The sequence below is a fragment of the Delphinus delphis genome, chromosome 16 (assembly GCF_949987515.2).
Source record: "Delphinus delphis chromosome 16, mDelDel1.2, whole genome shotgun sequence".
Lineage (NCBI taxonomy): Eukaryota > Metazoa > Chordata > Mammalia > Artiodactyla > Delphinidae > Delphinus > Delphinus delphis.
The window spans coordinates 65,248,713-65,274,665 of NC_082698.1; the positions used below are offsets into that span (position 1 = coordinate 65,248,713).

Sequence of the window (25,953 nt, forward strand, 5' to 3'; positions counted from 1 at the left end):
CTTTTATAGCTGTTAGCAGTTGCCTTATGTATGGAGGTGCTCCTCTGTTGGGTGCATATATATTTGTAATTCTTATATGTTCTTTTTGGATTGATCCCTTGATCATTATGTAGTGTCCTTCCTTGTCTCTTGTAACATTCTTTATTTTAAAGTATGTTTTATCTGATATGAGTATTGCTACTCCAGCTTTCTTTTGATTTCCATTTGCATGAAATATCTTTTTCCATCCCCTTGCTTTCAGTTAGTATCTCTCCCTGGGTCTGAAGTGTGTCTCTTGTAGACAGCATATATATGGGTCTTGTTTTTGTATCCATTCAGCAAGCCTGTGTCTTTTGGTTGGAGTATTTAATCCATTCATTTTTAAGGTGATTATTGATATGCATGTTCCTATTATCATTTTCTTAATTGTTTTGGGTTTGTTTTTGTAGGTCCTTTTCCTCTCTTGTGTTTCCCACTTAGAGAAGTTCCTTTAGCGTTTGTTGTAGAGCTGGTTTGGTGGTGCTGTATTCTCTTAGCTTTTGCTTCTCTGTAAATCTTTTGATTTCTCCATTAAATCTGAATGAGATCCTTGCCAGGTAGAGTAATGTTGGTTGTAGGTTTTTCCCTTTCATCACTTTAAATATATCATGCCACTCCCTTCTGACTTGTAGAGTTTCTGCTGAGAAATCAGCTGTTAACCTTATGGGAGTTCCCTTGTATGTTATTTGCCGTTTTTCCCTTGCTGCTTTCAATAATTTTTCTTTGTTTTTACTTTTTACCAATTTGATTACTCTGTGTCTTGGCGTGTTTCTCCTTGGGTTTATCCTGTATGGGACTCTCCGCACTTCCTGGACTTGGGTGGCTATTTCCTTACCCATGTTAGAGAAGTTTTCGACTATAATCTCTTCAAATCTATTTTCGGGTCCTTTCTCTCTCTCTTCTCCTTCTGGGATCCCTGTAATGCGAATGTTGTATTTAATGTTGTCCCAGAGGTCTCTTAGGCTATCTTCATTTCTTTTCATTCTTTCTTCTTTCTTCTGTTCCACAGCAGTGAATTCCACCATTCTGTCTTCCAGCTCACTTTTCCATTCTTCTGACGCAGTTATCTGCCATTGATTCCTTTTAGTGTAGTTTTCATTTCAGTTATTGTATTGTTCATCTCTGTTTGTTTGTTCTTTAATTCTTCTAGATCTTTGTTGAACATTTCTTGCATCTTTGCCTCCATTCTTTTTCCGAGGTCCTGGATCATCTTCAGTATCATTATTCTGAATTCTTTTTCTGGAAGCTTGCCTATCTCCACTTCATTTAGTTGTTTTTGTGGGGTTTTATCTTGTTTCTTCATCTGGTACATAGCCCCTCTGCCTTTGCATCTTGTCTGTCTTTCTGTGAATGTGGTTTTTGTTCCACAGTCTGCAGGATTGTAGTTCTTCTTGCTTCTGCTGTCTGCCCTCTGGTGGATGAGGCTATCTATAGGCTTGTGGAAGTTTTCTGATGCGAGGGACTGGGTAGACCTGGCTTTTTCTCTGGTGGGCAGAGCTCAGTAAAACTTTAATCCACTTGTCTGCTGATGGGTGGGGCTGGGTCCCCTCCCTGTTGGTTGTTTGGCTTGAGGCCACCCAACACTGGAGCCTACCCAAGCTCTTTGGTGCGGCTAATGGCGGACTCTGGGAGGGCTCACTCCAAGGAGTACTTCCTAGAACTTCTGCTGCCAGTGTCCTTGTCCTTATGGTGAGACAGGGCCACCCCCTGCCTCTGCAGGAGACCCTCCAACACTAGCAGGTAGGTCTGGTTCAGTCTCTATGGGGTCACAGCTCCTTCCCCTGGGTCCCAGTGTGCACACTACTTTGTGTGTGCCCTCCAAGAATGGAGTCTCTGTTTACCGCTGTCCTGTTGAAGTCCTACAATCAAATCCCACTAGCCTTCAAAATCTGATTCTCTAGGAATTCCTCCTCCCGTTGCCAGACCCCCAGGTTGGGAATCCTGATGTGAATCTCAGAACCTTCACTCCAGTGGGTAGACTTCTGTGGTATAAGTGTTCTCCAGTTTGTGAGTCACCCACGCAGCAGTTATGGGATTTGATTTTATTGTGATTGCACCCCTCCTACCATCTCATTGTGGCTTCTCCTTTGTCTTTGGATGTGGGGTATCTTTTCTGGTGAGTTCCAGTTTCTTCCTGTCGATGATTGTTCAGCTTTTAGAAGGAGTGAGAGCACATCCTTCTACTCCGCCATCTTGAACCAATCTGGCCTTGGCTAATTCTGTACTCCTTGATTCAGATATCTCCTCGCCACCTCCTTCTAACTTCTGCTCCTCTTTTAGTTCTCTGGCTTCCCAAATAGTCCAGACTTATTAAAAATTATTTGATATATGCTTGCATAATTTTCAGTAACTTACTTTCATCCTTAACATATAATTGCATTATTATTTAATTTATTTTTTCTCCTCTAATCTGTGAATTCCATAAGGTTATAGACTGTTTCTGGTTTTTGTTCACTGTTGCATTACCTGTGTCTAGTTCAGTACTGGGCACAATCTAGTATTTAATTAATATTTGCTGAATGAGTAAATGGATGCAATCCTTATTTGTGCATTGGATTCAGGTTTTTGTTGAGTGTCCTTTTAAATTTCTAATTGAGTCAAATCACAAACTTTTAAGGAAAAACTACCTATGTAACACTAATACCTACTTCAGGGAATAATCTACCTTTAAAATATGCCATCTTGCTTATACTGTTCCTGCACAGAATCCTTCAACAATTTAGGCAGGTGGACAATCATTTGGTATAATCTCCCTATACTCTTACTTTTTGAAATGCATCCAATTAATTCCTATTTCCTTTTGGCTGTCTGATACCCTAGGTCTTGACTATTATAACATCTGTACTGATTATATCACTGTTTAAAGAATTTATGTAAGTTGTCTAGAAATGCTTTTTCAGACAGCTAAAACAAGTAAGAATTTCCTGATTTGCATTTTAATATTAAAATTGATATTCTCTCAGTTACAGTATAATAGCTATGCCATTGGTAAATGCTTATTTATTAATGGCTACTAAGAAGTAAGTTTTATAAGTTCAAGAGTTAGCTACTTATTATACTACAGAAGACTCTCTCAGTACTGTTGGATGTTCTGGTTGGGGAAGAAAAAGAGAATATGTGCACTAATAATTACTAGTATCACTCTTGTTTTTCAAACACCAGGAAGGTGTATAAGTTAATACTCAGATTACCAACCTAAAAAAAACGTTTCCAGTTTCAAATAATTAAAATCTGATCTCATTCATCTTCAACAAGGACAAAAATTCCCTGGGTAGGACCGTCTAAGCTCTGACTTCACTTCTCTAAAGCCTTTCATGTTGGCTTCATCTTTTAACTGTTAGCAAGATGGCTATAGCATTTCTGAGTATTAAACCTGTACACCAAAATTTTCCAGAGGCAGAAAAAGAGTTATATCATTTTGAGTCCCTTTCTAAGAGCCCAGATGTGGTCTCATGTCTCCTTGCTTAGAACTGAAGTGCATGCCCATTCTTAAACCAATCCCCGGCAAGGACAAAGGGTCCGCTATTTTTGTCTTGGACAATTAGATCCTACTCTCTGAGTCTGCAGAACGGATATAGTTTGAAGTACATGACCTACTGGAGGAGATTTGATACGTACACAAAAATCAGTATTTGCTTAGGGGAAACTGGGTAGAGAATGCTGAGTGGTTATTTAAGAGCTGTCTGCTGCAGTCAGCATTCATTCACTCGTTAATGCTGTATTGAGGACCTACTATGTAGTATTATAAGTATTCTGATGAGGTAGTACATGGATGCACATCCAAAGGGCACAATCAACACAAGAAGAATCAAGAAGAACTTGCCCAAAGGAAGAACTGTCTTGGCTGAGACCTAAGTTATAAGTAAGCGTTAAAGGAACAAAGAGCTCATGAAGAGTGTTCTAGACAGAGAAAACTGGTTAAAGAAGAAAATTCTGTCATGTCTGCCATTTCTTCATTGTGTGTGTCGGTATATATATATATATATAAAGAGAGAGAGGGAGGGTTAACTATGTGCCAGGAAGGGTTCTAGTCTTGGGATTAGAGTCCCTGGCCTTTTGGGGTTTACAATATAGTGGGAGGAACAGTCAATGAACAGATATATGAACATATATTATCATGTCAGTTACTGATGAGTGCCTTAAAGAAGAAGCAGGCAAAGGGCCAAAGAAGGATGGGAAATGACACTTTGCATCCATGCTTCTCAAACGTTAACGTGCATATGAGTCAGCTGGGGATATTACTAAAATGCAGATTTTGATTCAGTTGATCTAGGATGAGGTTTGTGGTTCTTTGTTTCTTGTAAGCTCCTGGGTCTTGTCAATGCTGCTAGCTCATGAACCCCACTTTGAGTTGTGAGCCTTTAAGGGTGATATTTGAGCAGAGACCTGAGTGAAATAAAGGACTGGGCTCTTATAGAGAATAAAATTCCACGAGAGGACTGAACGCAAGGTTAAAAGGTTAGTGTAGTTGGACACAGTGAATGAGGGGAAGAAAGATAGTAAATGAGGTTAAAGGGATCTCCCAACAGTCAGATCATGGAGAGTTTGTAGGTCATGCAAAGGATTTTAGATAGCTCTTAGTGTGATGAGATACCCTTGCAGGATGAAATGTGGATTAGTCACTATTCTCCAGAGAAACAGAACCAAACAGAGCAGAGAGAGAGACAGAGACAGAGACAGAGAGAAAGATTTTAAGGAAGTGGCTCATGAAGTTATGGAGGCTTGCAAATCCAAAATATGCAGGGGTAGACCTTCAGGCTGGAGACCCAGGGAAGAACTGACTATGTAGTTTGAGTATGAAGGCTGTCTGCTGGCCGATTTCTCTCTTCCTCAGGAAGGCCAGTCTTCTTAAGTCTTTCAATTCATTTGGTTAGGCCTACCCATATTATGGAGGGAATCTGCTTTACTCAAAATCTGTTGATTTAAATGTTAATCTCATCTGAAAAATACCTTCACAGCAACATCTAGATGTGTTTGATTAAAAATCCGGGTATGGTGGCCTTGCCAAGTTGACACATAAGATATAACACAGAGGGCAGGTAAATATGTGATCTGGTTTTATCATTTCCATCTAATAAATATTGGTCATGTCTGTGATGTCAGTGGGTCACACTTTATGATTTCCAATGTTCCTGTTAGTTCCAAAATCCACAACTCTATGATATTCCCATTAGATAATCCCTCGGACCATATACACTTGGAACAAAACTTCTAGTTAGGAACCACATTGACGCCCAGTGGTGTTCTCTGTGTTATTTTTTTTTAGAATTTTCTGAGCAAATAAGCAGACCCCAGATCACCAAGGTTATGAAGCAGGTCAATTCAGAATAGACAGGACATGCTTCCTGAGCCCAGTTCTCAACAAGTAGAACAGTCTCATTAGATTTGTCTTTGTGAAAACTACTTGCCTTGGCATCTCAGAGGCAAGGAAATAAACAATTTGCTCTCATGTGCAGTAAGATCGAAGAACTTACTTTAATGCAGGTCTTAACCAGATTCTCACTGCAAAGCTACCGTAATAGGACTATCTAACCTGATACAGGATTTTTATATGGCAAAGATCAGGATGTTGGGTAATATCAGATATATTTTGTCACGTTGAAGGTGATCCAAAGTCTGAATACTTACTTACCTTATTTAAATATTTGAAAATTTTACCACCGTGTACAAGTCCCAAAAGATGTTTTCATCTTCTAAGAACACACAGTGTTTCCCAGGAGGGAGCTTCCGTTGCACATCAGCCTATTGATTTGGTGATCAATCACTATTGCCCTAAACTTTAAAATAAGACAGCTGTCTTATATTGAATGTGTTCTGCATGTGGCTGACTTTTATAGTACATCTCTTGGGACATTTTGTTAACTCCTGACAGGCTATTTATTTGTAGCATAGCTGTAGCTCTGAAATCTATTGTAATCATTAGGTAGCCTTTCCCACTTCTGAAATTCTGCTACCGTTTGTCCTTTCTGCACCCTATGTCATTCATTCTTAATACCAGATACCATATGGAATCAAGGAAGAAAATCAGCGTTTCTCCATTGCAAGCCCATATTTGGAATTTAGTTGAATAGGGACACTGTTTAAAAGCATGTTCCAGTTTTTTGGTTGAAACTGTTTTTTGTGTGTTTTTGGTTTTGGTTTTTAATATAGCTGGCTACCTTCAGAATAATTCTCCATTCCAGTTAGCCTATAAAAGGCACATGTCTTGTCATTGTTAAATCCAGTTTAATAATCTTATTTTCCTACGTTTAAGAGAAAGATTTTGACTTTTCATCTTCATGTGCTATACTTGCTCCTTGAGGAGGAAATAGCAGTCATGTCAGGGGAATAATGCTCACAGAGAAGCAAGTGTGAGTGAGAACATTGTGGGGAAGAATGAATTGGATTAAGCCCTGCTGAATAGGAGATGACATTTAGAGGGGAAATTTAGACCTACTATCATGCACTTCCTGGAAATATTTTAGTTGAATTTTTTCTATTTCAAAATAATGCATATTCACTGGAGGCCTGAAACGAAAGTCAAAAGTCTCCAGAGATTTAATTTCATGAAATTTTGCCCGATAACATATTTTCCCTTCCTCATAATTTTTCGGAGACTCTAAAATAAAGATATTAATAAGATTTTTTGAGAGAAAATACTAAACCAGTTTCCATCAAATACTAAGTATAGGGCTTCCCTGGTGGCGCAGTGGTTGAGAGTCCACCTGCGGATGCATGGGACGTGGGTTCGTGCCCCGGTCCGGGAAGATCCCACATGCCGCGGAGCGGCTAGGCTCGTGAGCCATGGCCGCTGAGCCTGCGCGTCCGGAGCCTGTGCTCCGCAACGGGAGAGGCCACAACAGTGAGAGGCCCCCGTACCGCAAAATAAATAAATAAATAAAATACTAAGTATATAATTGCACATGGAACCGGAAGGATCCTGTGCCCCCAGTTAAACATCTACACTCCTTACCTCCTATCTATGAAACGTGTTCCTTCCTTATGCTGATTTGTAAAAAATAGGGAAGGGACCGCTCCTCTACTCCAACCATGTAGTTTCTTTGCTTCTCCAAAATACCTTGCCCAGTTCCAACTTTTCTTCCATAGCCTGAATTAAACCTATTTTTTCCAGGCCGGAGCAAGGGAAGGAATAGTTCCTGAGTTTCTTCTTGTCATATAGGGGATTATTTAATTTCCTTTCAGATTACAGAGTATACATGAGTCTCATAACTTTCATAGCTTATTCTGGTCTTGGGAATGACTTTTCATATAGTGCTAATGCTTTCCTGGTCATTTTTTATGGAGTTTGGGGAGTCACTTTTTCTGCATGTTCTTCTACTCACATCTTAGCCTGAAGTCTGTTATTTGGAAAGTTTTCAAGTTGAAAGAAGAATTTCAGCTAGATCATTTAGAAGTAATAGAAATGTAGAAGAGAAAACATGTGAACACAGAAGCTAGGAGAACTGCAGTAAGAAATAATAATTTAATGATAGGAGATAGCAATTTAGTGCAAGGAACTGCTTTGTGTTCATTCATCATCTAAGAATGCAAATGCATTCTTTTAGTTTGACCTTTAACTTTAGAAAACCATCCTTAAAGAAAATTTTGGAAAATAAAAAATTTTGTAGGAGATGAATACTGTTTTAAGTGCAAAGGATTATTTTAATTTCTAATGACACTAACTCTGCACTCAGATCTTAGTTCATATCCTGGCTCTTCTACTTCCAGCTACTTAGGACTTCAGTGAAATTACTCAATCATTCAGCTTCAGCTTCCTCGTCAACAAGGGAAACTGTTATTACCTGTATTATAGGATTGTTGTGAGAATGAAATGAAATAATTTACGTACGATTATAAGATGCTTAACATAAGGACTGGCATTTTATAAGCCTTCTATAAATCTTGGCTTTCATTATTTTTAGTGTCACTGTCAGGTAAATGCTGACCTGGTATTATGGGCCTGGGACAAAATAGGAAAGAAACAGAGGAAAGGATGGTAGTAATAAATAGAATAGGAAGACGCATGTATACAAATGCTAATGAGATTATAATTATATTGATATTACATATGAGAGGAAAAATAACAGGCAGTTTTATCTACCAAGAATAAAAAAAAGGTAATATATGAAGTTCATAAATAAAGTTTTATTCATATGTAAAGTTCAGATTTCAAATCATTCTGTTACAAAGTAAAAGCAAATTGAACTTTATAGAAAGTTGTTATACATGGTATCAAATCATACCCCCCTCCAACTTTATTTGGAGACTTTCTTATCAATAAATAAATGGCATGTGAAACCAGTTTATTGCATTCTTTCTCTTTTAAATGTACATTCTTTTTGAGGAGTAGAGAGGTTATCCATGTGGAGGGAATTTAAATAAAACTTTTTTTTTTGCAAGTAATAATTGAAGATATACAAGAATATTACCTCAGTAAATGAATGAAAAAAGAGCACTCTTTGAGATGAGGAAACGATTATAGTGCTTTTGAAATATTACAACTTGTTGTAAGAGATAAGATGCAAGTAGAAACAGAAGCTATGTATGTGAAATACTGAGACATCAATCCTGTCTGCTAGAGGGTCTATAGATGGACTGCCATCCAAAAGCCAGGGTCACATCCTGTACTGTTTTATTCCTCTACTCATTAATTTCACAGAAAATCAGTTTTTATACAAATGTATGACCTAATCACTCAGCAACATATTCCCTATTCTTTTTAAATTTTATTTCAATTATATAGTGTGTAATAGCCATAATAAATGGACTGTTGTTAAAATATATGCTACATATAAGTGTCTACTATATATATGGAATCTGAATATCTATAACTTCTTCAACTGTTGGGGTCACCCTTCTTTTTACGACTCATCTAGAATGATCTGTCTGCCTATGACTCCTCTTCCATGAGTGTACAATGTCCAGTCTTTTTATGAGATTCGCTCCACAAATTTTTCAGATCCCTGGGAAATACTCATGTCCCACAAGCATGTCTGACTTGTGCTTGTATTCTCTCACTCTCTACTCCAACTCCAGGCTCCTCTGTTGGTCAGTTTTTGCCAGATTGTAACTGTTTCTCCATGCTACTACTTTTCCCTCTTTTATCACTTCAGCCCACACCAAGCTCTAACATTTAACACTTTTTTTTTTTTCCTGAAGGGCTGAGGATAGCTTAAGGAATTTAAAACACACAAAGAAAAATGTTTTAAAACAACAAACCAAAACAGTAGTCTAGACACCAAGGCTTTATTATAAGAAGTGAAATTTCTTGAGAGAAAAAGGGATTTGTGAGTTCCAAAGAACCAGAATTTATACTATAAATAATAGAGCAGGAAAGAATACAGAATTTGATGTCAGAGCAATGTACCCAGCAGTTGTGAAGAAGATAAAAGTTCAACCATTTGGTAAGTGAGAAATGATATGAGAACTTTTACCTGGGATTATATGCTGCCTAAACCCTTGAGAAGGTCCTAGTTCTCCTTCTCTGTACCCCAGACTGGGAAGAGTGGGAAAGTCAACAGAAACACTGATGAGGAAACGTAAGAATAAGGGACTTGTGCCCTATTGCAGGCTGATTAAAAACCTCTAGGTCAAACATGGTTCCCTGGTTTTAGCTTATTCATGGTTGAGGAAGTCTAAGCCGATGTTACTATAGTGTGGTCCACAAATCTGCAACTTATATGAGTAGATGGTTTTTTCTCCAATTCATTATTAGAATGTGTCAGAATCAATGCACTGGTTTGTTTATGGAAAAGGCCTTACTATGAAAACTGTCAGATAAACAGTACACAAAGTATTATATTTAATTTACATTCTGCTGCAAGATTATTATTTCCTTGTGAACTGGCACTTTGAATAGTATTTGTATAGACAAATGGAACTGAGGGCAGTATTGAATTAAATTATTTAAGAAAACTGACAAGAGAACATAAGTGAAAGCTTATTGTACCAGATATTAAACGAAGCATAAAAGCTACTATAATTAAAACAGTATCGTATAGGCACAGGAATATGCAAATAGATCTATGGAAAACAATAGAGAAGCCAAGATCAGATCCATATGAAACAGGAATTTAATCTAAGAAAAGTGGCATTTTGGACCATTTGGGAAAACATTTAATACATTTTGTTTTGACATTTCATTGTTTATGTTGGCAGAAACAAATGTTAAGTCCATTATTCGCATCATAACAAAAAAGTAATTTCCATAGCATTAGCTTGCTAGGGCTATCATAACAAAATACCACAGACTGAGTGGCCTAAACAACAGATATTTATTTGCTTACAGTGCTGGAGCCTAGAAGTCCAAGATCAAGATGCTGACAGGGTTGGTTTCTGGTGAGACCTCTCTCTCTGGCTTGTAAATGACAACCTTCCCGCCATGTCCTCACATGGTCTTTTCTCTGTGTGTGAGCTGAAAAGGAGAGCTTTGGTGTCTCTTCATCTTCTTATAAGAACACCAGTCCTATTGGATTAGAACCCTGCCCTTATGATTTTGTTTAACCTTAACCATCTCCTTTAAGGTCCTGTTTCCAAATACAGTCGTGTTGGCAGTTAGGGCTTCAACATATGAATTTTGAGGGGACACAGTTCAGTTCATAATATATGTGAAAGAAAAAACACAAATGTTTTGATGAAATTATGAGGATAATATGTTTAAAGAGTAAAGGAATTCTACCATATAAAACACAAAACACAAATCTAGAATCCATAACACAGTGCTTTCATCCAAGTTGTTGATCACATCAGTCATTCTTTTATAGCTGAGTAGTATGCCATTGAACGGATGTATCACATTTGTTCATCCATCTGTTGAAGGACGTTTGGAATATTTCCAGTTTGTATGATTATGCCTAGGATTGCTATAAATATTCATGTACAGGTTTTTGAGTAAACGTAAGTTTTCACTCTCTAAGGTTAATACCCAGGAGTGGGATTTCTGAGGCATACAGTAAGCATCTGCCTTGCATGTCTCCACATAGGCCATGTGGGAAAGGCTTAACTACAGCAGATCTAAGTCTTGGCAGAATTCCCTGCGATATTCCTGGAACATGAGAGCATGCCGGAGCTTGTGAACAAGACCATTTTCCACCTGCTTACCTATCTTCCCAGGAAGGCGTCATGAGGCAGTTTCTTATCACCTCCAGTGTTTTGAATAGATGTGAGAATTTTTGCCTTGCTGCCATTAGTGTACAATGACAGACTATAAAACAGCTTACCTTTAAATTGAAATTGGCTTCTCAGTGAGTAACAGGTTACACTGACACTCATGTCACATCGTCATATTATTTGGCCCCTTTTGTTTCAGTGTCATCCTTGGGGACCAGGGACATGGGGAGCTGGCACTTTTGCTCATCTTTCTTTTGCTTTCTTGTAAGTTATAAATTGTCTGGATCTAACAGGAATTTCTTGTTTCTTTAAAGACAAATCAGTCCTTTGCCAGGATTTTGAATTATTTACAATTTTTTAGAAATTATGAATAGAGCTTACCTACATATTCATTACAGATTTTTGTGTGAACATAAATTTTTATTTAAATTCCCAGGAATAGTATTGTTGAGGCATATGGTAAAGAAAAAACTACCAACCAGCACATATGTGAGAGTTCCAGTTTTTCCACGTTCCCACCAGAACTTGGTATTTTCAGGAACATTTAAATTGAGTTGTTTGTTTTCTTATTATTGAGTTTTGAGAATTCTTTATATATTTTGGGTACAAGATCATTATCAGATATATAATTTATAAATACTTTCTCTAATTCTGAAGTTTATCTTCTCGTTCTCTCAACAGTGTGTTTGAAGAACAAAAGTTTTAAATTTTGTTGAAATCTAATTAATAATTATTTATTTTATGGAATGCGCTTTTGGTATAATGTATAAGAACTCTTTATCTAACACCAGGTCATAAAAGTTTTCTCCTATATTTAAAAGAATATTTTATGGGTTTACATTTCATATTTAGATCATGATCCATTTTGAGTTAAATTTTTGATAACATATGAGGCTTAGGGTAGATTATTTTTACTACATAGGGATATCCAATTTTTCCAATATTATTTGTTGAAAAGACTGTTTTTTTCTCCATTGGATTCTTTTGCATTTTGTGAAAAATCACTTATCCATGTATTTCTAGACTATTATGTTTCATTGATCTATGTGTCTATCCCTTCACCAATACCCCATTGTCTTGATTACCATAGCTTTACAGTGAATCTTAAATTTAGGTAGAATGATTCCTCCAACTTTATTCTTCTTTTTCAAAATCACTTTAGTTATTCTAGATCTTTTGAATTTTCATATACTTTAAAAAATCAGGCTGTCTATATCTAAAAAATCCTACTTGGAATTTCATTAGAATTGCAATAAATATAAGTATCAATTTGGGAACAACTGACGTTTTTACAATGTCGAGCCTTCCAACCCCTGAGCATAGTATTTTTCTCAAATTATTTAGGTCTTTGGCATCTTTCATCAGCATTTTGTTCCTTTCAGCATAAAGATCCTGTACATGTTTTGCTAGATTTATACCAAAATATTTTTGAGGTTTTGTAAATCATATTCTTATTCACTTTTGGTAGGATTATTTATCTTGTGCGGATTGGTGAAAATGTTCTCTGAGGGCAATTTGGCAGACTCTACAAATTTGAGAATGTACTGATCCAGCTTTTCCAGTCTTAAGAATCTATCTTACAAAAATATTTTCACATACGAACAAGGTTATAAAGATATTAATTACTCTGTAATAACAACAAATAGAGATAAAATTTCTATAGAAAAGGATATAAATAATTATGATTCAGGTACATCATGGGTTCTTATGGTCATTAAAAAAGTGTGAAGTTCTTTCTGCGCTCGCGCTCATTGTGGTGCCACCAGACGCTCCCTCAACATGCAGAACAATGCCGGCGAGTTCGTGGACCTGTACATGCTGCGGAAATGCTCTGCCAGCAACCGCATCATAGGCGCCAAGGACCACGCGTCCATCCAGATGAACGTGGCCAAGGTTGACAAGGTGACAGGCAGGTTCAACGGCCAGTTTAAAACCTATGCCATCTGCGAGGCCATTCTCAGGATGGGCGAGTCAGATGACTCCATTCTCCAACTGGCCATGCTTGACGGCATTGTCTTAAAGAACTTCTGACTGGAGAGGATCCTGGATGTGGAACGTGTGTCATAAATACAGAGTGAAAACCTAAAAAAAAAAAAAAAAAGTGTGAAGTTGATCTGTTGGTACTGATGTCTCGTATATGTAATTGACAAGTAAAAACAAAGCTTGTCACAAATAAATATATAGTATACAAAATTTTTGGTGTGTTTTATTTTTAAGAGAACACTACAGAGAAAGAACTGGAAGGATATAGATAAACTGTTAAGTATAGCTATCCATGGGATGGAATGGAAATGATTAAAAGAGATTTAACATTTTACATGATATATCTATATTGTTTGACTTTTTGTAATTAAAAATATAAAAGTATAGGAGAAATTTTATAAATGAAAGAGTACGTGATTTTATTTTTTAGACCTTTATAAATCAGGAACTATTCAAATCTGGGATTAGAATGATTCCCAAATCTTTCAGGTAGAAATTTTGAACTACCATGAAATATGGTTACAGATAATACGTTGGAAAGCGTGGCAGGTTTGACCTTGGCAGGATGCTGACAAAGCAAGAGAGAGGCATGGACATATATACACTACCAAACGTAAGGTAGATAGCTAGTGGGAAGCAGCCGCATAGCACAGGGCGATCAGCTCGGTGCTTTGTGACTGCCTGGAGGGGTGGGATAGGGAGGGTGGGAGGGAGATGCAAGAGGGAGGAGATATGGGAACATATGTATATGTATAACTGATTCACTTTGTTATAAAGCAGAAACTAACACACCATTGTAAAGCAATTATAACCCAATAAAGATGTTAAGAAAACAAAAAAAGAGATAACAGGAGTTAGTATTTGCTTTGTGTTATGATAAAAGGGTTGAAACTTTTCAGGAGAGCTGTCAGTCAAATTTTTTATAATTTAATTTTCCAGTGATATTTTATAAAAAAGGAATTACAAATCCAGGAGTCCAATAAATCAGTATTTTCTTAAAGTTTTAAGGAAATTTTTACAACTGTATTGTTCTTAATTGTTCTTACATTTAACATTTAATTAATAAATTGTCTCTGAATCTAGATAATTTTTATGTTTTCTTAGGCATCTAGAAAATATTTTTTCTCTTCTAACCTTTTTATTTTATTACCTTCTAAAACACATATGCCTCTCTCTCTTCTGTGTTGCATTCATTTCTCTAATTTCTGTGCCCTAGTGTTTTCCTCATCCATAAAATGGAGGTGAGCATTTTATTTATCTCATTGTACTGTTTTGCTGGTTAAATAAGGTGATACAAGTCAAGCATAAAAAAGTATCTGTTGACACATAGTGACTGCTCACTAAATACTGTCTGTAGCTACTCGTGATTATACGTATACCATCTTAATCCATGCTATTGCAACTCGGACTATTATCATTACTACAACCAATTATTAATTAGATTTGCTTAAGTACTGTCACATACGAGGCAATGTACTAAATGTAAGTATGTATATGTGTGTGTGTGCATGGTTATTTAATCCCCTCAAAGCTCTATGTGGTGTGTACTATTGCGAAGTCCTATTTATATTGGAGGAAACAAACACAGAGAGACCAAGTGATCAGCCCATAGTCACAAGGTTGGTGAATGCTAAAATTAGAAAAATCTTCCTAGTCTTACTTTATCTTCAAAAAAGCTAAGCTTGTGACTTGGACAGGGAACTGTGGTTGGAATGATTAGGCTAATTAGGAATCTTTACAAATCTAGTTCATAAGCAACTTGAAAAAAAAGGAATAATTAATTTTGAGCAAAGTAACTTCTCTAGCTTGTGAGAAAATGAGGCAGCACTTTAAATACTACTATAGCAGAATCTTAAACCCAGTACATTTTTCTTCTGTTGCTATTTCTTCTTTGAGAGGTGATGCAGCAGAACAAGATTTTTCTTTTAAGTGTAAATATTCTAAGAAATGTTTTCTCGGTGTTGTAAAATGCAGTCACTTACTATATCCTATGATGTTCCCTGATATCATCCCTGTCTACTCATTCACTATAAAATGAATATTTACCACTTTATTTCTACTAAACCTGAAATGTAAAACTCTTAGTGTTTTGCTGAATGGTGGCCCTTTAACATTAATAGAATAAAGTGAGGTCTAAAGCCTTACTGTGTTGTACAAGAAACAATGGACAACAAACTGTTCTTTATATACATTAGATTCACTTTCACCTTACAGGTTATTTATTCAAACTGTATTTATATTAGCACTTCAAACAAAGTAGATTTTTTAAACTCTTGGAAAAGAATACCAAAACCTTCTACCATGTGCACTATCACTGCAAAAGAACAAAATGAGAAAATAAATTAAAATTGCATGAGTTTCTAAAAAGAGCTTATCCTTTTAAGATATTTGGCTGACATCTTGTATACAATTATTTGGAGGTAGGTTGGGCTGTTAACTGCTTTATTTTCTGAGCTGTGGAATGGAACTCAGAGTGGTTGAAGGTTTCGCTTTTTGATTGTTAGGATGAGTTTTATAGAAAATTATTTAATATAGCAATTACATCTAAAAAATGAGTTTAAACTTAGAGTACAACCCAAGATGGAGAAAAAGATAATTTATTTCCCAGTAGGAAATCTGTTAATCAAAGCCAATGCTATCTTCCTTTCACAAATGAAGCCCATTATAAAGTTAGGCACTTTTAGTATTTTAGTGTCATTTGTCAACTCAGTTATTTCCATTTTCATGTAGAAAACAATCAAAAAGAAATGCATGTATTCTTGCCCCAAAAATAGCAGGTTAACACTCTGTAGCACGTTATTATTTTAAAAGATATATTGCTAGACTCTGAGTCATTAAATTATTTCCCTAAAATGATGGTGTTGTCTGGAATCTAGATTTGCTGGATGAATGCCCTTTGGTAATGCAGTAGTTACTGCCTTTTGCTAAATGTTATAATTTATAGGAGCCAAAAAAGCACACCTCCTGGAATTTCCTGGAATTGAAAAAGCTTTCTAAAGGCATTCATTTATAATTTTTTACTTAAGATTATTTATCAAGCTAAAACTTTAACTATAAAACCTCAGTTTTAATTTCAGTTGTTGAAATGTCCAAATCAAGCAATTGAAAAACAAAATGATAACATGGCTCATATGCTTTTCACCACATTATACTGCATGTAGAAAAGGGCCCAGTGCAGCGCCTGGGATCTCCATTGTGTTGGTTCCCTCTTCCCCCTCCCCTCTTGCTTCTTTATTGCTTCGCATTTCTATACACTACAGATTTCCAATCAGCACTAAAAAAAAAAAAGCCCCAAAGCTCTACAGTGCAATTTTCACCCAATTGTCCCATAATTTGTGGATACAACCACTTCGTGTTGGTGCATGCAACCCCAGCACCTTTAATTTCCTTTCATTTATTTCTTTCATCTCTCATTTTATTAACCATTTAAAGGAAATATTTTCTAGGATTTTTAAATTTGTTTAACTACATGTGTATCAAAACTTTGTACAAAGTGTCTTTATATACTGGAAAAATGGCAGAATTTTTCTAAAATATACAATAGGTATTTCTGCAAGAGAGTAAATTAAAAATTAAATTCAATATCAGCCTTTCTAAAAGTAATCAATCCTTTACAAATGTTTGCATTATGTAGTTCTCACAAATAACTTGAGTAGAAAGAATTCTTAATTATTTAATCTTTGAATCACCAAGTGGTATTTAGAACTACTGTTTATGAAATAGTGCTTATTTGTAAGAGTAGTTTAAAATGAATTGAGGCTATAACTTCATTAATTTACCTAGTTAAATTTACATGAATGGCCTTTCTTTCCCTTTTCTCCAGAATAATTTCTGCTTATCATTTAGATTTCAGTTAAAGCATAACTTCCTCAGGGAAGTAGCTTCCCAAATCTGAATAGGTCAAATTCATCAGCTATCAGAAACTGAAATCTCAAACAGAACAGCAAAAATTTTTAAATGGTTATATGTGATTTGAACAAGTCATCTCAAAGGCTTGATTAATACTCTATAGCAAAGAAAAAATATATTTTTTTCAAATACACATGGAGTGTTATAAAAATTGACCACATAGTATATAACAAAGGAAAAAAGTCTATATCTAGTTCCAGAGAATGAGTCCAGTACAAACTATGTTATTTCACCATAATATGATTAAATTAGCACTAAAAATATGCAGAAAAACATGTTTGAAAACAAAGAAATTATTCTTAAATAACAGGTTAAAGAGGAACTCATAATGTAAAGTGAGAAATATATATACCTGAAAGACAATAAGAATCCATTTTATAACTTATAAAATGCATCTAAGTCTGTAATAACTGCAAGTTATCGTGTGAAACTTATTTTTTTAATGGGAAAAAAAGTTACTTAAGCATTCATCTCTAGAAACTAGCTAATGAACAACAGAGTTAAGCTGGAAAAAGTAGAAAAAAATAGAGAGTAGAGAAGAAAATCATAGAAAATAAAACAGATTTTAAAGCTGGTTCTTTACAAGTTTTGTCAATGAAATAAAGCTCTTGCAAGACAGAATACAATTTTTTCTTTTAAAGATTACAAACACTAACTGTGAAGGGAAATAAAACTATAAATAGAGTAGAGCAAAAATATCATTTGAAAATAATATGAAACATGTTAAGGAATTTTGCATTTAAGGAATGCAACTTCAATACACTTGGAAATTTAGATGAAATGAGCAATTTTCATGAATGAAAATTCAATAATTATACTAAAAATAGACTTAAGTAAAACAGAAAACCTGAGTAAACTTGCAAATAAATTAAATCCTCCACCTTTGCCCCCAGCAAAACATACCAGACCTAGATGTTTTTTCCAAGCAGATTCTACCAGATATTCAAGGAGATTAGTCTTGTCTTTTACAAATTATTTCAAGACTAAAGAAAGATGCAAAGTCACATGATTAAGTCTATCAGTGTAATTTTAACATCCACAGCAGTCAGAAATAGAACAAAAATTACAGGCCAATTTTATATATAAACATATATGCAATATGAAGTCCTTAAAAGGACTTAAAAGTTAAATCTAAAATGGCCACACATGTAAAGAAACACATCATGACCAAGTAGCATTATTATTCTTAAAAATGATTATATTCATTAAAAGCCTGGTAGCTCTAGAATTTCTATATAGGAGAGGATTATGGTTCAACAGGAGGTTATAAAAACCACCACCAGGGGTAGTTGTGTTGGATGAGATTGTGAAGGGATTGAAGCTTTCCCAAGCCACTGTTAGCATAGCTAATTTCTTTTTTGCTTTTTCTTCATTTTTCTTTTCTTTCTTTCTCTCTTTCTCTCTCTCTCTCTCTCTCTCCTTCATCTCTCTGAGATTACAATAGCAATTCTGTGGCTAGATTAAATGACTTGGGGAAAAAAGCAAAGAGATAAGTACAATGGTAAGATATAAAAATAGCCTTTCTGTAGAACCAATCTACCCTAGAGATATGTATCAGAAAAATGAGTAGACACAATTCGCTGTAAAATGGACTATCAATAACAGTAACAACTTCCTGTTTTTGAAAAAAAATTTAAAAACAAAATGAACATAATGTTGTACATGAAATAGAATAGACCTACATGAAAGAAAATCAATATTCTTCTGTTAGTAACTGATCAAGCCTTGATTTGAGAATCATATATGCTCTTCTCTTGTAAGAGATACAGAAAAATAGGAGTGGTCTTGGAGAAAAACAAAGTTTAAATAATAGAAAATAGATTTAATGAGGCATCCATAAGAAATCGGACCTTTATTATTTAGCAAGGATTGATGGGGAGTAAACGTTTTCAAGTGTCCTTATCAATCTGATTTTTGAGCAGTTTGTCGCCACCATTAAAAAAATAACCTGCTGCAAGAAGTCATTGACTATAACTAAAGTAGTAACTATAAAAGAAAGAGTGTATTTGTGTAATGGTCACCTCTAAAGATCAGTCGAGAAGTGTCAACATTGAACATTTATAGACAGCATGAAGTCAGGGCCCCAGAAATGGCAATCTCTAGAAATTCCATTTGGAAAAAATACAAACCGTGCCCCACTTACTTCTGCAAAGAATTGGAACCAGCAGGGTTCATTTCAGCTTTGTATTTCTGAGCTCATTTTTTTCTCATATCTATATCACATTTATCATGAAGCTCTTATGAATTTTAAAGTCCCATTTTGAATTAAATTGCCTAACCAGAGCACCATTTGTTTTGAAAATATTTATATATTTAAATTCTATAATAATCCTTCTGTTTCACCAATGAACAAAACAGGTGGAACAAATTTAAGAAAATAAGATAATTATTAGTTTTTCTCTTAGATAGTGTAGTTTGAAGGAAAGAAGGAATAGACTGAGTATATCAAACAGCAGGACTTAGCTGTGAAGATTTAATGCATGGGGGCTATTTTTCCACTTTCTTTTCTGTATCTTCCCTTTTATATTTTAAAATTCTATTTTGGTAGTTAAAGCTGTACCTATTATTGATTATGGGTATCTGGACATGGAAAATCGCAGTCAGACATAAACCTCTGAAAGAAAGACCTTGTGTTTTGTTATTACAAATCGTCACTCTACATTATGGGACACCCAGGCAGTGCCATTTCTGTCTAACCTTCTAGATAATGGAATTTCGTGGCTGTTTAATCTTTTAAAGAAACATGAAGACTCCTGAGATGACATTTCCATGCCTTTGTAAATTGTACCTTACTAGTATTAAGGTACAAGAGGATGCCTCTTCAGGCTTCATAGCTTGCACCAAATAATTAGTGGTTAATACCATTTTACCATTATTTGTTTTATAAAAGTGGCAAAATATTAAAAGAACTAATTCCCAGCTATGATTAAGGTCAATATGATTCAGCATAAAAATTTGGGGGAAATTCAGAAGAATGTTTGAAATTATTGAAATTGTCTAGTGATATAAGACAGTTTTTCTTTTTATTGAGTATGAAAATGAACGATATGACCTTCTTCTAGAGCAGGGCTTTTCAAACTTGAAACCACCTGGGAGTCTTTTTAAGATTCTGATTCAGTAAGTCTGAGATAGGGCCTGAGATTCTGCATGTCTAACAAGTGCTTAAGTCATGCTCATGGTGCTGGTCAATACACCAGACATTGGTAGCAAGAATAGAGTGTAGAGGTTTGTAACCTAGGCTCCACGGAGGAGTCTCAAGGTTTGTGTGAACTATATGATGTTGTGCACAGAGTGTGTGTGTGCATTTTCAAGGGAGAGTACCTGTAAGTTTTATCACATTCTCAAGACCTGTGTGACCTGCCCCTCTATAAAGTCTTGATTAGTATTTCCTTAGTATGTTTCTTGTAGATGCTAGTCCTATAAGATAATAAGGTTGGGATACTCCGTATATTTATCTTTTGTATATTTAAAATAAATATTAATATGGTAAATATTTCAAGAAATTCTAAAGTTATTTTACCCACTTAACTTTCCTTAACCATGGCATTTCTTAAACTAGTAATGGAATTAATTCTTTTTCTCAAGTTTTACCAAATAATGTTCCATGAACAATAAAAAAAGATACTGATTTACTTTAAACAAAGATTAATATGTAAATCTTGGATTTCCTTTCCCCTGTTTTGTTTTGTCCTGATTACATGTGACTCACATTTGTTCATATGAACTATCCAGCACCCTAGCCTCTCAATCTCATGGCGTCTTCACTTCCGTTGATTTTTTTTCTTCAACACTATTATTAGCCACCCATTCCAGTCGTCAGTCTTAAACTTGATGACTCCCAATTGTTTAACATTAATCTCAACCTTGGTTTTGGCTGGGACTTGAATATCCCACTACTTGTTTGACATCTTCACTTACTGGCATATATGTATGAACATTTCAGAAATAACATGATCAAAAAAAGACTCCTGATTTCCCTCTCTCTTCTAAAGCTACTCCTCTCCCAGTCTTATTCATTTCATTTAATAAGTACTTCCATTTACTCATTCCAGGTCAAGCCAGCAAGTAACAAATGGAGTAACTATGTGGGTAAAAGTAATTAATCCTGATTAACAGGAAGGTAGGCCTATGCTACATATTTGGCGCAGAGAATAGTAATGTCTGAAACTTGATGGATTTCTTGACACCTCTTGGTATTTTTACACCAAGATTTAATTTAAAAAAATGGACAAGTACAAGTAGATATGACCTGGGGAGGAAAGGTAACTAGAGGTTTGGACCTCTCAGAGATGAGTCAGGATCATCTCACCATACAAGCTGCCTCGATTAGCAGAGGTGCTGGCTAAGGATTAGGAGAAAATAAAATGGATTATGGTAGAGACAATCATGAGTCTTGGTTACAACCCCAAGAGCAGCTACATTAGTGCAGGTTGTAATTCGTCTCACTAACTCTTTACGTGTAAGTTACCCAGGACACAACACCAGCCAGGATCCCCCAGAGAAGCTATTCCTAGATATAGTGAATTTATGATAAGAAACAAGTAAATATGAGTGGTACAAGGGATAGACTGTAGTAGGTCCTGCAGTACTCCATCCTCTTTAGGGACTATGCAACTGTCCTTCAGCCACTAGGAATATCTGTTGCCAGTGTCTCATGGTTGTGCCCCTCACTGGGACTCACCTTTCACTGCAGGAAACTTCCTTTCCCAGAGTTATGCCACCTCCCAAGTGGTGGCCTGCTGTTAGGGACTGGCTTATATTTATATGAGGATATATTAACTCCTTGCTTCAATTTGGGAGAATTCTAATAGGCTCCAGAGCACCTAAGAGTATCATTTTAGAGCTCAGTGGGTCCACTTCTCATTTAGCAGAGTTCTACCTTCCTCATTTCTTTCTAGGTGTATCTTCGGGAGAGCTCCTCAACAAATCTGCATGCAGTTCCTCATGTACAAATCTGTTCCTTAGAACCAATCTAAGATATGCCCTATTTAAAATTATACCTCCACCATATTCTCTCTATTTATTTACCTAACTTTATTTTATTTACAGTATTTATCAGCATCAGCAGTTATTATACTTATCTATCCCCCCATTTTTTTTGTTTGTTTTGGGTTTTTTTTGTTGCTGTTATTCCTCTTTAATAGAATGTAGGCTTTCTTGGGTTGGTAACTTTGTCTTTCCTGTCTAGCACTGTGTCTCAAATACCAAAATTATTCTTAACTGATGATCTTGTAAATTCTTCTTAAATGGATTTATGAATCCTGTATCTATATAAAAATCACTACAGAGTAATGATTACATTCATGATTATTACATAGAAAAAAGTTTTTAAAAAATACTTATATAAGTAATGTTATACATTTAATTTACTGATAAATTTTAGAGTTTTGACATATCAAAAGGGAAAATATAATCAAAGAAAAACAGAAAATCAAAATAAGTTAAGGAGTACAGGCATACCTCATTTTATTGTTCTTTGCAGATGTTGAGTTTTTTTTACAAATTGAAGATTTGTGGCAATCCTGCATAGAGCAAGTCTATAGGTGCCATTTTTTCCGACAGCATTTGCTCACTTTGTGTCTCTGTGTTACATTTTGGTAATTCTCTTAATGTTTCAAACATTTTTATTATTATTATATTTGTTATGGTGATCTGTGACCAGTGATCTTAGATGTTACTCTTGTAACCATGCTCATGTAAGACAGCAAACTTCTCTACAAATGTAGGATATGTTTTTGACTATTCCATCGACTAGGCTTTCCTTCATCTCTCTCTCTCCCCTTAGGCCTCCCTAGTCTTTGAGACACAATATTGAAATTAGGCCAATTAATAACCCTACAATGGCCTCTAAGTGAAAGGAGTAGTTGCACATCTCTCACTTTAAATCAAGAGCTAGAAGTGATTAAGCTTAGTGAGGAAGGCATGTCAAAAGCCAAAATAGATGCTAGGCCTCTTGCACCAAACAGGCAAGTTGTGAATGCAAAGGAAAAGTTCTTGAAGGAAATTAAAAATGCTACTCCAGTGAACACACCAATGATAAGAAAGTGAAATAGTCTTATTACTGATATGGAGCAAGTGTGAATGGTCTGTATCGAAAATAGCCCCAACCTTCGCTTCAGCCAAAGCCTAATCCAGAGCAAAGCCCTAATTCTCTTCAATTCTGTGAAGGCTGAGAGAGGTAAGAAAACTGCAGAAGAAAAGTTTGAAGATAGCAGAGGTTGATTTATGAGGTTTAAGGAAAGAAGCTCTCTCTATAACATAAAAGTGCAAAGTGAAGCAGTCAGTGCTAATGTAGAAGCTGTAGCAAGTTACCCAGAAGACCTAGCTAAGATAATAAAAAAAGGTGGCTACACTGAACAACAGATTTTCAATGTAGACAAAACATCCTTCTATTGGAAGAAGATGTCATCTAGTAATTCATAGCTAGAGAGGAGAAGTCAATACTTGTCTTTAGAGTTTCAAAGGACAGGCTGACTCTCTTGTTAGGGCTAAAGCAGCTGTGACTAAGTTGAAGCCAAAGTTCATTTAACCATTCCGAAAATCCTAGGGCTCTTAAGAATTATGCTAAATCTCTTCTGTTTGTCCTGCTTAAATGAAGCAACAAAACCTGGATGACAGCATATCTGTTTTCAATATGGTTTATGAATATTTTAAGGCCACTGTTGAGACCTACTCCTCAGAAAAAAAAAAGACTTCTTCACTGACAATGCATCTGGTCACCCAAGAGCTCTGATGGAGGTATACAATGAGATTAGTGCTGTTTTCATGCCTGCCAACACAACATCCATTCTGCAGCCCATGGATCAAGGACTAATTTTGACTTTCAAGTCTTATTATTTAAGAAATACATTTCGTAAGGCTAAAGCTGCCATAGAAAGTGATTCCTCTGATGGATCTGGGCATAGTAAATTGAAAACCTTCTGAAGAGAATTCACCATTCTAAATGCAATTGAAAACATTTGTAATTCATCAGAAGAAGTCAAAATGTCAACATTAACAGGAGTTTGAAAGAAGTTGATTCTAATCCTCATGGATGACTGAGTGGTTCAAGACTTCAGAGGAAGAAGTAACTGCACATGGGGTGGAAATAACGAGAGAACTAGAATTAGAAGTGGAGCCTAAAGATGTGACTGAATTGCTGTAATCTCATGATAAAACGTTAATAGATGAGGAGTTGCTTCTTATGGATGAGGAAAGAAAATGGTTTCTTGAGATGGAATCTACTCCTGGTGAAGATGCTGTGGAAGATTGTTGAAATGACAACAAAAGATTTAGAATAGTACCTAAATTTAGTTGATAAAGTTTGAGAGGATGGACTCCAATTTTGAAATAAATTCAACTGTGGGAAAAATGCTGTCAAACAGCATTGCACGCTACAGAGAAATTGTTTGTGAAAGGAAGAGTCGATCAGTGTGGCAAAATTTACTCTTGTCTTATTTTAAGAAATTGACACAGCACCCCGCCCTAACCTTCAGCAGCCACCACCCTGATCAGTCAGCAGACATCAACGTCAAGGCGAGACCTTCCACCAGCCAAAAGATGATGACTCACTGATAGCCCAGATAATGGTTAGCATTTCTTAGCAACAAAGTATTTTAAAGTAAGGTTTGTACATTGTTTTTTTTTAGATGTAATGCTATTGCACACTTAATAGACTACAGTATAGTGTAAACATAACTTTCATGTGCATTGGGAAACCAAAAAATTTGTTACTCACTTTATTGCACTATTTATTTTGTTGCACTGGTCTGGAACCAAACCTGCAATATCTCTGAGGTGTTCCCGTATACTCAACAGCTCCATTACAATAAAAAATTTAGAGAACTTAGTCATGTACACACCTTGTTTTATATTAATTTGCTTAATATTCTGGGCTATATTTTAAGTATCAATTATTTTACTTAAGATACGGGGAAAGATTTAGTGACAGAGGATACCTGTTACTTACTGAAGGCCTACTTTTTTTATTTTTAACATCTTTATTGGAGTATAATTGCTTTACAATGGTGTGTTAGTTTCTGCTGTATAACAAAGTGAATCAGTTATACATATACATATATCTCCATATCTCCTCCCTCTTAGGTCTCCCTCCCACCCTCCCTATCCCACCCCTCTAGGTGGACACAAAGCAGCAAGCTGATCTCCCTGTGCTCTGTGGCTGCTTCCCGTTAGCTATCTGTTTTAAATTTGGTAGTGTATATATGTCCATGCCACTCTCTCACTTCATCCCAGTTTAACCTTCCCCCTCCCTGTGAACTCAAGTCCATTCTCTATGTCTGAGTCTTTACTCCTGTCCTGCCCCGAGGTCCCTCAGAACAATTTTTTTTTAAATTTTCTTTTTAGCTTCCATATATATGTGTTAGCATGTGGTATTTGTTTTTCTCTTTCTGACTTACATCACTCTGTATGACAGTCTCTAGGTGCATCCACCTCACTATAAAGAATTCAATTTCGTTTCTTTTTATGGCTGAGTAATATTCCATTGTATATATGTACCACATCTTCTTTATCCATTCATCTGTCAATGGATATTTAGGTTGCTTCCATATCCTGGCTATAGTAAACAGAGCTGCAATGAACATTGTGGTACATTAATCTTTTTTAATTATGGTTTTCTCAGGGTATATGCCCAGTAATGAGATTGCTGGGTCATATGGTAGTTCTATTTTTAGTTTTTTGAGGAACCTCTATACTGTTCTCCATAGTGGCTGTATCAATTTACATTCCCACCAACAATGCAAGAGGGTTCCTTTTCTCCACACCCTCTCCAGCATTTATTGTTTGTAGATTTTTTGATGATGTCCATTCTAACTGGTGTGAGGTGATGCCTCATTGCAGTTTTGATTTGCATTTCTCTAATGATTAGTGATGTTGAACATTCTTTCATGTGTTTGTTGACAATCTGTATATCTTCTTTGGAGAAATGTCTGTTTAGGTCTTCTGCCCATTTTTGGA

At 35.7% G+C, this 25,953-nt stretch overlaps 1 protein-coding gene and 1 pseudogene across 1 annotated transcript in view; both read left to right on the forward strand.

Annotated features, from left to right (window-relative positions):
• CTNNA3 (catenin alpha 3) overlaps window positions 1-25,953 on the forward strand; it is a 1,614,209-nt gene that overhangs the window by 1,170,021 nt on the left and 418,235 nt on the right. The gene's annotated exons all lie outside the window — the stretch shown is intronic.
• Window positions 12,797-13,137, forward strand: LOC132439458 (small ribosomal subunit protein eS21 pseudogene; annotated as a pseudogene).